Source organism: Apteryx rowi, unplaced genomic scaffold (genome assembly GCF_003343035.1).
Source record: "Apteryx rowi isolate R43461 unplaced genomic scaffold, aptRow1 scaffold_300, whole genome shotgun sequence".
Lineage (NCBI taxonomy): Eukaryota > Metazoa > Chordata > Aves > Apterygiformes > Apterygidae > Apteryx > Apteryx rowi.
The window spans coordinates 980272-992103 of record NW_020449420.1 but is presented as its reverse complement, the minus strand read 5'-3'; positions in this window follow the sequence as shown (position 1 = coordinate 992103).

The window sequence follows — 11832 nt, the reverse complement described above, 5'->3', positions numbered from 1 at the left end:
AAAAATATATGGGATGGAGAATGACTGGCTCACTGTACCAGTTCTGTAGAAAAGAGTCTGAGGATTAACACATACCACAAACTCAACAAGACAACACTGCCATTCTGTTCCTGAAAAAAGAACGCATCAACCTGGAATTGCAAACAAAAATCTAATCTAAAAACCAGAAAACCATCTTTTTGCTGTACTCAACACTAGAAAGGCTTCTCCTTATAGAGTCCTGTGCATAAGATAATAACTAATCACACTCCTCCAGGCATGCTACAGGTGTCAATCTCGCTCGGGTGCCACTATGAACACGACACAGGAACTAAGCTCGGCTCTCTTCATCTTTCTGAAGCAATCTTATAAACCTGGCAAATGCAAAAGAACAAGCACGCTGGATGCGAGCTTAACAAATGAACAGGACGAAGCTTTCAAACAGTGAGTAGCATTGAAGGATTTATTTGCCATTGATGCAGATCCATGGACATTCTCCTGACACTCTGAAAAGAATAAGTAACAATAACTGCTCATAGAGTGCAGACACCTGGTTCTAGGTGGTTCCTTGTCATTCATTTAGCAGCACACTTGGATTTGGAGGCAAGGCTGAAGCAGATGGCTATTCAGGACAGAGGAGGATGGGTGTGTCTCAGAAACAAGGCTTGCAGTCTCATGGGGGAAAGCTTATCCAGATGGTTTTGTTTTGTTTCTTCCTTATAGGGGAGAGCAAAAACGCTACTGAATTTCTAACACTGGGGGAAACTGCAGAAGGCACACCTTCTGGTTCATGGGATCTCCCCTGCCAGGTGAGGATGTTTTTCTATTGCATGTGGGTCTGTGATGCTGTCTGAACAAGAAGTGGTTGCCTCCATTCAAGTTATCAAGCATGAGGGGCAGATGTTAGAATTACAGTGGTTAATAACTGCAGTCTTTAACAAGTTTGTCAATAAGCTGAAAGCTGAATGGCTTCACCAAGAATAATACAGTCAGTCTAGTCCTGTAGGCAACCATGCAGTAGACTACATCCAGAGAGCAAGAATAAGGTGCAACACATCACCTACTGCCGTAGAAAACTCAGATTCCTGAGTTTATACAAGAAGCTAGAAAACTCTAATACTAAAAAAGTCTGGAAAGAGGCAGAAAGAACCTAAAGTAGGAAAATTCGAGGCTGGAAATGTAAGTGCTACCCCTGCGCTAGTCTATGTGTGTGTTTGAGTCAGCCTCCAAGCACTGGCTTTCATCTAAGATGAAGTGCGTGGCTAGCTCAAAGCCTTGCTACTTAACATTCACATTCAAAGGTGATACTTCATGGAGGTTCATCCCTGATACTGCTGCTTGTTCATGGCATTTATCTGAGGATCCACATTTAATCTTTATCATTCTTTTTATCGAAGAAATCAATTCTCATTAATATTTTTAAAAGCTTTTCAGCAGGTGTTAATGAACTGTGGGAAGACCCTTCAGGGATCATACTCTTCTGTCACATTGGAAGTGATGATGAGTGRTGTGATAAGCAGCAGCACGTTAGGAGTTTTTAGGTTTTAGCCAAGATCATCACAGAACTAAAAAGCTCCTGTTCTATGTGCAATATGGAAAACAACTCAGCAACCTTAACAAAATGCATGGATAACACACGCACAAACAAGGAAATTCATCAAATGTAGTAAAATTCTTCTCCTAGTCCAGACAAAAGAGCCCATTAAAATGTTATAACAACTACTTTCAAACAAACAAACAAAAAACATTTATAGAAGAACAGATGAGGTTGGATGTATGTTTTATAGTTTCTAGCCAATATATACAAGTCATCCAAAAAACGGACACTCAAATCACTTACCCATCTTTTTCCAAATATCAGTTCCTTTTACAGGCAATCACTCCCTTTCCTACAAAGGGAGTTACTTTTCAAAACAATTGTTCTCCACAAAAAGATCAGCAAATGAACTTGTTATGAGAGCTAATCTGATCCCCCAATGCTAAATAATATTTTATCACCCACAGTAATTCCAGCCAACCTTAATTTTATATGTCCTTGTTTTATTCTGTAATGAAAATGTAATTTTATCTCTTTGTTTAATACTGTAATGAAAATATAATGTTTAATGTATAAGCTTGAGACTTTTTAATATTGTTTATTAAATGTATAAATAAGAATAGTCACCAAGGGTGTATTATTCATGCCAGAATTCTATGGCTTTCTGAGATTGTCATTTGGTGGAGAACAATACATGCAGSAGGAAATTTAGAATGATGGATCCAGTGGTGTTACAGGGTTGGGTAAGTGTTGTGTATCTAACTGGCTTGTGTTTCAGCTGTACTGTGTCTGAATTAAAATATGTCTTCTCTTAGTCACTAATGACATATTTTGTAGGAAAAAAAAAAAGCAATATACCATGTTAACCTAGTGCCCTAGCTGCTGAAACAAGTGTTAACAAGAATGGTGATGCATGATGCCAACACAGGAAATGAAGCAACAAGCAAGAGAAAAGAGGTGGTTTTTTGATTGTTTTTTGTTTTTGTTTTTTTACAAGATACAGATTATATAGGGTATCAGGCTTAGAGCTGAATTTTACTGGGATCTTAAAGGCCTAGCTAGGAAGACACACATTTTCAGTTTTACCTTGGAACAACTGCAGCATACAAAGCTCAAAAGAACTTCATACAACACCATTTCCTACCACTGCAAAATGAGATTCTGTTGCCTGAAGCTCTCCAACAGTGACTAAGAGACTTGGGATATGAAACTTGCCCCAAACAAAGCATAATATTTACCAAAAGAAAATAAGCTAGGTGTGCTGCAAGTAGAAAGAACACAGAATTCTAAAAGTACAGTTTCCTCCGATTTCAGTCTAATCACGATTAAAGCTCTGCTGGTGACAGTGACAACATGCATGGCACAAAATGACTTTTAAGAACACAGCTTAACGGTAGAAAAGGCACAGAGCTGATAAAGATCATATAGCACACAGACACTGCAGTTATCACCAAAGTACCACAGATGACTTGTGCTACAGCGAAGCTATTCATTATAGCTGGAATTAGAAAGGACAGAGTTGAAAATCTCCCCACTTAAGAGAAAAACTGAGACAATTTCAGCAGCAATAAGTATTTTTCATCAGCTGATCTTTCTTTTTCGAATTAGCAGTTTATTTCCGCTGGTTTGTTTTCCAAGCAAACACAGCTGAAGTGCTGCTTTATCTTTTTTTGTCTTATGTCAGTATTCAGATACAGCAAACTATGAACTTTATACAGTAATGGAGGAAAACATTTATTTAGTTGCAGCACATCCCATTCTCTTTTATGTTTGTTTTAGGACTTGTGAAATGCATTAGGTATAGACTGTACAAGAAATATGACTAAAAACATTGCTGGGCCATCGTCTCCGAGAATTCTGGCAGTAAGCCAGAAATACGCTGCACCTAAATTTTGCAATAGTTTTGAGTTATAGCAATCTATAGGGTGGTCTCCTTCGCTGCACTCCTAAATCAAAAATTTGTTTTTAAATGATTCTCATGACACCTTCTTTTTTTTTTTTAAAAAAAAAAAGAATGGTGATCCACAGCTACATAAAAATACAAGCCAGAACACAGCAGTCAAAACCCTTACTGATTCTCCATCTCATTACACGCCTACAAATTGTGGAGGCAGACTGGGGTGCAGTGGACAGGCAGAGGAACTGCAGCCATTAGTAGGTGCATCATTTACCACACCAAAAAAAAAAAAAAAAAAAAAAATCCTCAACATGTCAAGGTAGAATTCCCAGGGGAAGGGGAATTAAAGGTAAGTATTTCTCTTCTCAACAGGAAAAATAATGCATGCCGGCAAACCGCAGCCCTGTTGAGGCTTCCCCCCTACTCCGAGCACAGCTCACACCCAGGCTGGGTCCTGCCCATGGGGCAGGCAGGGCACAAGCTGCCATATCCCCTGCCAGGGGCACATCAGCTGGTGTCTGCAACACCCTGCTTTCTCTTAATACTTTCAAGTCTAAAATCTTGTCTCTCTCTGCAACACGCAGCAAATAAGACTGTCTACTGACCAAAATAGTCTAAAAGCTTTTGCTTTTATGTATAAAAAAGAGAACCACAACTTTCCCACTATTAGCTTAATTTGCAATATGAATACCAACATACATCAAAGTATACTGTCTCATGTCAAGTAAGATGAATACTAACCAAAGAAGTTAGCTATTGTTTCAGTCCATGAAGCATAAAGCATTGTCAGAATAAATCAAGAATCACTTACAGTAGAGCCAATATGGCTCATAACACATCACATCATTTGAGGCTCTAAACTATAGACAGATTATTACACTTAGATTTTCTTATAAAATGCTCTATAACATTAATCCAAAGCAGCTAGGAGAAAAAGAAAATGTTAGCAAACACAAGCTAATCAGCTGTGTAAAGAGAGATTGTTCAGGTAAATTCAGTTTCTCTCATGAATCAGAAGAGTTTCCTCCCGTAACAAATTTGTCCGTAAAACATGACCCTCTAATTGAAATGGAAGTGTCTCCTGAATCTATTCAATCAATTTGAATTTTCAATTCAAATGGATCTGTTTGAATACATTAGATATCCTAAGGAATGCAGAGTTTTGTAAGGGGAGAAAGAAGGACAAACAATATAAAAGCTTAGGTTAATATAAGAGCTGAGGCTGGACAGAACAAAGTGTTTTTAAAGAAGTGAAATATCTGAGGAAGGATAGTCTGAAATGACTCTTCAAAGCAGCAAAGTCTTTAAGGGGCTACTACAGCAAAAATATGGTCATCTTCCAATCCAAAAAGTCTAAACTTGCCTACTGCAGAACAGAGCAGAAACAGCTAAGAGAAAAGATCCCAGAGGCATTCTTCAGTCATTACGCTCCCTCTTATCAAAGGTTTAAAAGACCACAGTAGTCATTTTTAAGTCAAAGCACTGAGGTACAGAACACAGTACAGGCAGCATATTAAGATGATGACTATGCAGTGTACTGTGTAAATATGCTAATGGAGACAGCACCAGTTATAGATTTTCTTTTATTCCTTGTAGTCCTCAGAAAGATGAAGGTGAGAAAATGATGAAAATATGATCATTGCCAGAAATATAAACCACTAGTAATGCAGTGGTATGACATTTTGTTCAGTACCCTGGCAACATTACATAGACAGAAGCAGAATAACATTAAGTCAAAGGATTTTCCAAGTGACTGCTAGAAGGGGTATTTTCATCAGCTTCCCTTGATATTTGCTTCCACTACATTCAGGTATGCATAAACAAGAGAAAGACAACTACAAGCATCACATATAAATAAACAGACTAATTATAGACTATCAAAACTCCTGATGATAAACTAAAGACATCTTCTGACTTCTGCAGTCACAAAATACCACTAACATCTTTCTGGGCCAACAGTGGCAGGAATATCCCTTTAGTGCAGACGGGCTTTATTTTTCAGGAAGCAGATCTGCTAAACATTTCTCCTCTGCTGGGAAGCTGGCAGCCTGAGTCTGTCATTCCCCTGCTCCCCTCCCCAAGTTTAGAAAATTTGTTCCACCTTTTAGATACTTCTGAGGATGCTTATGGTTTTAGTCCATGTTACCATCATTATGTGTTCCATATTTCTTTAAGACTTAAATGCAAGCATTTGTTTATGTAAATTAAAACTATGAAAGATAAAAGTTATATGCAATAATTTTTCTAAAAGACAGCATGTAGCCAATAGGCAATGACTGCAGGATTTGTATTTTTTACCCATCCTTTAAGTCAGTCTTTAGGAAACCCATTGTATCTATTCTCAAGTAGAAGCAAATTTTATTGCCATCAGTTACTTATGCAGTGCTCATTAACATTTTTAACCAAGTAACCAAATTTGTGATGTGTTCTGTTCAGAACAGCGTTTAATTTCTGTGTTGAAGACTTTCAGTGTGCAAGACAACCCTACAGATGTTTGTGCAGATAAATGGCCCTATTGAACAAAGTGTTACTAGTCACATGCAAGTTTACCCAAGCATTTTAAAGTTTTTGCAAAACTAGAGCTACAGTTAGTCATTTCCATGCCATCTGGGTTCAATTCCATAAAAAAAAAAATTAACTTCATACTTAAATCCTCATGTATAAGCAGTGGTGACTGCTTAAGTGCATAAAGATTAAAGACTGCAGGACCCACTTGTTACCCGCAATTTGCCTGTTCTCACAAGATGTTGAAGCCTGAGGAGCCCAGCACAGGGCATGTACCAGGGCATGCCAGGTGCCCTAGCTGACAGTCAAACAAGGAAACACTACCCTCAAGGGGAGGTCTCACTGGTGTCGCTTGAAGACTGGGAGGATGAAAAAGAGAAAAGCAGTAAAAACCTAAGAACCTGCCTAAGCTGTTCCCTGACCTGATCCTCCTCTAYTGAGGGTAAGTCTTCATCTGCCACAAAGACTCAAGAACAAAAAGATAGCCTATCAGATTGTAAGCGCTGAAATCAAAGTTTAAGACAAAGGTCTCTGTGTATTCAAATATTTATGTGCTGAAGATAAAGTTGAAGTGTCTGACATTAAGGCCTGAAATAGAATAATAATGAAAACAGACGTTTTAACTATGAAAATATCTTTCCAGTTTTATTATAGAAGTGCTTGATAACACTTTCATTAGAAAGACTGCAGTAAAGGTCCCATTCTAAGCCTTACCCTGAAGGCACCTTTCCATCTATAACAATGAAAAAAATCTCTGCTTTCAGTGCACAGACTTTTAACCGTGAACAATTTCTTTCTAAACTGTTTTACAGATGGAACTAAAAATATTGATCTGTCTCCATTTTTAGAGCTTGTTTCTAACATTCTTATTCTCTGTAGATTAAAAATGGCTTTCATTCCACAGCAAAAATTATATGAATTTTTATACCACACATAAATCTTATCCGAATATTTGTACTCCCGCTTCCCTTCCCCCTGCAGAAGTAGGCTCTCAGAAAGAACTTTCACAATCAAGTTTACTGGGACTTCAAATAAGGAGGAGAAGTCATGAAATATATGAAAATGGCCATTTTATTCCACTTAAAGTAAAATTGCACTTTAGAATGTATTTATTGTTAAGAGCTTTTATGATTATATCTAACTAAAGTTTGCATAACACTGTTTTTCTGTAGTTTTAAAGTACACCAAGGATAGATATTTCATCTATTGGTCACTACTCCTACCCGCATTTAGAAGACTACAAAAAAAAAATTCTGTCTCCTAATGTGTATGCTTACGCAACAAAATCAAACACACTTTGCTTTTTTTTTTTTTGTGCACATCTTTTAATGCAAGATTCTGGGAATAGAAAATTCATGAATTTTTCTTGATATGTGTAAACATATTTTGAAAGGTCATTCACATCTCTGAGGCTGGAGACCCAGGCAACACTCAGAAATGAGCAGTTTTCTTTGTAGTTTCCCATATTTCCAGCTAAAGGAAACATAATTTGAAAGCTTAGCATTTCGTCTCTCTGCTGCCTGGAAATACACAAAAGCATTTGCAGAAAGGAGGGGAAGGATAACTGATCACCCGAACCACAAGAGTCTTTCAAGGAGAATTTAGTCCAAAACTTGGACTGAGATTTCATATATCAGCCAAAGGGTACATGTCCTGACTTGCAGAAGGGGGAATCCACATGGAAGGGGAAGATGTACAGCTTGCTGGCACCATGAAAAGAAATTTGATTTTGCAAGGTGAGGGAAGGATCTGGATATGTTCTGACACTAAGTGTTCCTCACAGAGATCCTATGTTAAATTAGACATTAAAAGTAGATGTATTTTCATATACACGTTAATGTACATACACATATATGTGTGGTCAAGGTCAGCCCTCACTTGTCACAGACTTGCYTATAAAATACCACTTTCCAGCCAACTCGAGCACCAATATATCCAACCAGCTACTCTTACCTTCTCTCCTGGGTTCAACAAGGACTACCTTTCTTCTTGCCTCCACTACTTAGCAGGAAAGAAACTGCAAAACAAAAAGTGAATAGCCCTTTTAGTCAGTTTTTTGTATCACGCTCCATCCTTTTTCATATTTGATGTGTACAGGAAGCCACTAGGAGAATTACTGAACGATAGCATCTGCAGTGTTTTTGAAATACAGATGGATACCCACTTGCATCCCACATCAGATCTGTCTGACTCACTGAACCAAACACTTATCACTGGTTCAAAATTCTCCAGTGCCAAGTTTCTATTTGAAGATGCTGATTCAATGAAATCTAAGCTTTCCTGGATACCACAACTATTGAAAATGTCAATGCAGCAAATACCAGCCTGAACATCCTACTTCCAGAGTGTCCCAAGCGTGTGGGTTGCAAATGGCCAGGTACTTCAGCCTGCAAGTTCCCCATCTGCCAGATAGATGACTTGGTTAGTCAGTACAGCAGATTGTACCATTTCTACTAGAAATTCTGAATACTGATTCTTTTTGTCTTGTTTTGCATGAGAACCAAAAAATGAAGCTGGAATTTCCCAAACAAAAGTGCAGCTTGTGTGAGGGCCTTGTCTTGGATCATCAGCTCCCTTCGATTGTCTTCTCCCTCTGATCTTTCAGGTCCTCCATACCCAGCCTTCTGTATGACCATCTTGCTGGCCCCTCAGCTACCTGGGAAGGGTCAGTGTCCCAAATCTAACACTGAAACAGAATGGACTGCAATATACAGACACTGTTTAATTCTCAACACTGCTTCTTAGATTTTAAAAGGACTGGTTTTCTTTTAACACACATATGCACAATAGAGATTTTTAGTACTTTTTTTGAGGGAGGGAGATTGTTTTGTGTTATAAAAGACAATAGAATGTAAAGAATGTAAACTATTCCTTGAATATAAATTGTGTACATATCATGGACTGAATAGACAAGACATCCTTGCTTAGCTACACAAAAAAAAAAAAAAAAAACCACGAAAGCTTACAGCTTCTTTACTTCAATTATTTAAAAGTTTACACCTCCCTGTCAAAATCACAGACTTCTATCGAATCACTTGGCTGAATCCACTTGCACGCACAAACTCATCTTCTTTTATTCAAAGCTCCCATATTCCACACCGGTTTTCTCTTCTCCACCTAGCAATTGGGATACCTTAAGAAATGGCCCACTGAGGATACAAATCACTTTGCCAAAGATTAACGACAGCTTTCCAACAGCCTTTTCCACCGCCTTCAAAATTTTTCATTATCTCTATTACTTTACCAAAACAGAATGGCTAGACTGCTCCCTTTGCCAAGACATATATACTTTCTCTTATTAAACGCTAGGAACAGAGACAGAAGTCCAGACAGACCCTCAGATGCTTGTCCTGGAATCCATTTCCTCTGGGTCCATAATGGTATTTCCATTTCTTTTGGAATCACATTTGCCTGCTCTTGATCCCATTCTTCATAGAAGACCCAAACACAAACATGCTTAGAATAGGAAGGGTTTCATTCAGTATAACTGGAGAACTGACCACACACACAAAAAGATGAAACATATAGTGCTGTTCACATTTGAGTTTTTGGATAAGTCCCAGTCTTATCTTCAGTAATGGTATTTTTTTTTTCTTTCCTCCCATCCATTGAAGCTGTTGTTTTTATTTTGTTCTCTTAACATTCAGATACAAAAGACAATGTGCAAATTAGACAGAGAAGATATTTAGTTTCACTTTTCCTTTCTTGCAAGGATTACCAAAAGATTTCCAGACAGCTTCCTTTCAGCTGCCTGAGAATTGCACATAACCCCAGAACATCTCTTTTTCTTGACTGGATCCCTTCATGCCAAATTTTTATTTTGAATGCTCATTTGTACTGGAAATGGGGCAATTTCTTTTGATTCACAAAACCATATGAATGTGCTTTCCTTTGTATCATCTCTGCTTGAATGGTGTTTTGTTTCTCAAGGGAAGTCAATCTGTTGTGAAGACATTGAATGCTACACCGAGGGTAACATCATTTGCCTGCAAGGCAGTGTGAACAACCTGAGCCAGTCCATGAAATTCATCACACACAAGCAAGCAGACAATGAAATGAAGGGCATTCAGCTGAAACCACCGACCAGATGCTTCTATGGTATATTTTCAGCATGGTTCACTTACTTCTGTCAAAGCCTTTATGATGGCAGAGACACACACGTGTGAGTGCACGTGCTTCTACGTACTGCTACATTTTTTAAGGCTGTGTGAACACTAATTGACAAGTTCAGGAGTCACAAATTGGCACTGGAATTTCATATTTTCTGAATCTCAAAAGTCAGATGATTTTTATAAAGTCTGAGCACACAAAATAAACAGCCTATTTTATCTTACAATAGTTGAGACAGTTTCCAGAGGCCCTACTGTCTTGTCTTCCCTTGGAGGTATTCAGAAACAACTATTGTACTTAACAAGAAACACAATGTTGTAAGCTGAATTATTTTTCAAATACAGGCATGCCCTAAGAACAGACGGAGGAAGGGAGACAGTTGTTTTTGTTGGGGATATGCTATTTTATACTAAATATGTCCTATGTATTACACTGTCTCTCCAAAACACAAAAGTTTCTGTAGAAAAGGACATCCTATCTCCTTACTGTGAGATGAGCAGTTAATCCTCCTTCTAAGGAAGTGTTTTGTGACCTATTCAACAAGTTTTTGGTGCATCATTATAATTATATAGTGATTAAAACTACATTGCCTTAAAGCTGGCTGGTTTATCTGCAGTGCTAACAGAAGGGAGAAGAAATTGAGTAAGAGTCTATCACATTAATACCATATCATTACGCTCCATTTCTTGCTGCTGAAAGTTGAGAATATTCTGCAAAAATATTCTTCTGTCCTCCCCAAGACATAGCAAAGTTCTCAAAGTTAGAAACTCCTGGAACCTGGGAACTGTTAACACGAAACCAGCTCTTATAACTGAATACACTAAAGCAGACACTGGAGCATTGGAAAGCAAACTCCGTATTAGGGGTTGCCCCTGCCTGTAGCACAACAATACTGTGTTATTTAAATTGCCGGAATTTTACACCTAAGCCTAATCACCTCCTCTCCTATAAAGCAGCACAAAACAGGTAGTAGAGACTTATCCACTATAAGCACTGGCAGTGGTTTATAGTTTCACATTTATAGTTTCAAAGATGTTAAAGCCAGGAGAAAACTGTTAAAATAATGTACTCTGGCTGTCTTTATATCTACCAAAAAAACACAGTTTGCCCAGGTACTTCTAAGACCAATAAACAGTCTTTGGCTAAAATACATCTTCCAGACAGTTTTGCTGCGAATACAGAGATGGAAAACCAGAACTTTCTCTTCTGGTAATTTGTTCCAGTGGTTAAACCCTCTCACTAGCATTTTTTTTGTGTACGCACTGATTTTCCATTTTAGATTTGCTGGCTTTAAACTTTCAACCATTAGTACTACTTTGTCTTTTTCCCCACCAGGTTAAATACATTTTACTACCCATTCTTTTTCTCCGTTTTCATGCACTGCCTTGCAAATGCTCCCAAGGCAACTTTCCGATAAATCCAAATCTTTCCTCTCTCACTACCAGCGTGCATTTCTGATGGCTCCCCAATTCAGGAGCAGTTACACGTTCCCTTTCAGATCACCAGTGAAAGTGCTGAACAGGGTTAGACTGAGTACTGGTGCATGCACAGCCTCACTCAAAATGCCTCCACTTAATGATGGCCCCCAGTTGATGGCAATTTTGAAATCTGTCAGTTTACGAGTGTGCAAACCGCTTAGCACAGAAGGCACTTCTCTGGTCTTACACAATTTGCCACATGATAATAAGTCAATTGCCTTACAGTGTCTCCCACTCTTAGCAATAGCAGTCAGATTTCATAAATTCATTTTGATAAGTCTGTCTTTGCCTGACAAGACCAACTCTCCAGCATCTTCTTTGTGCTG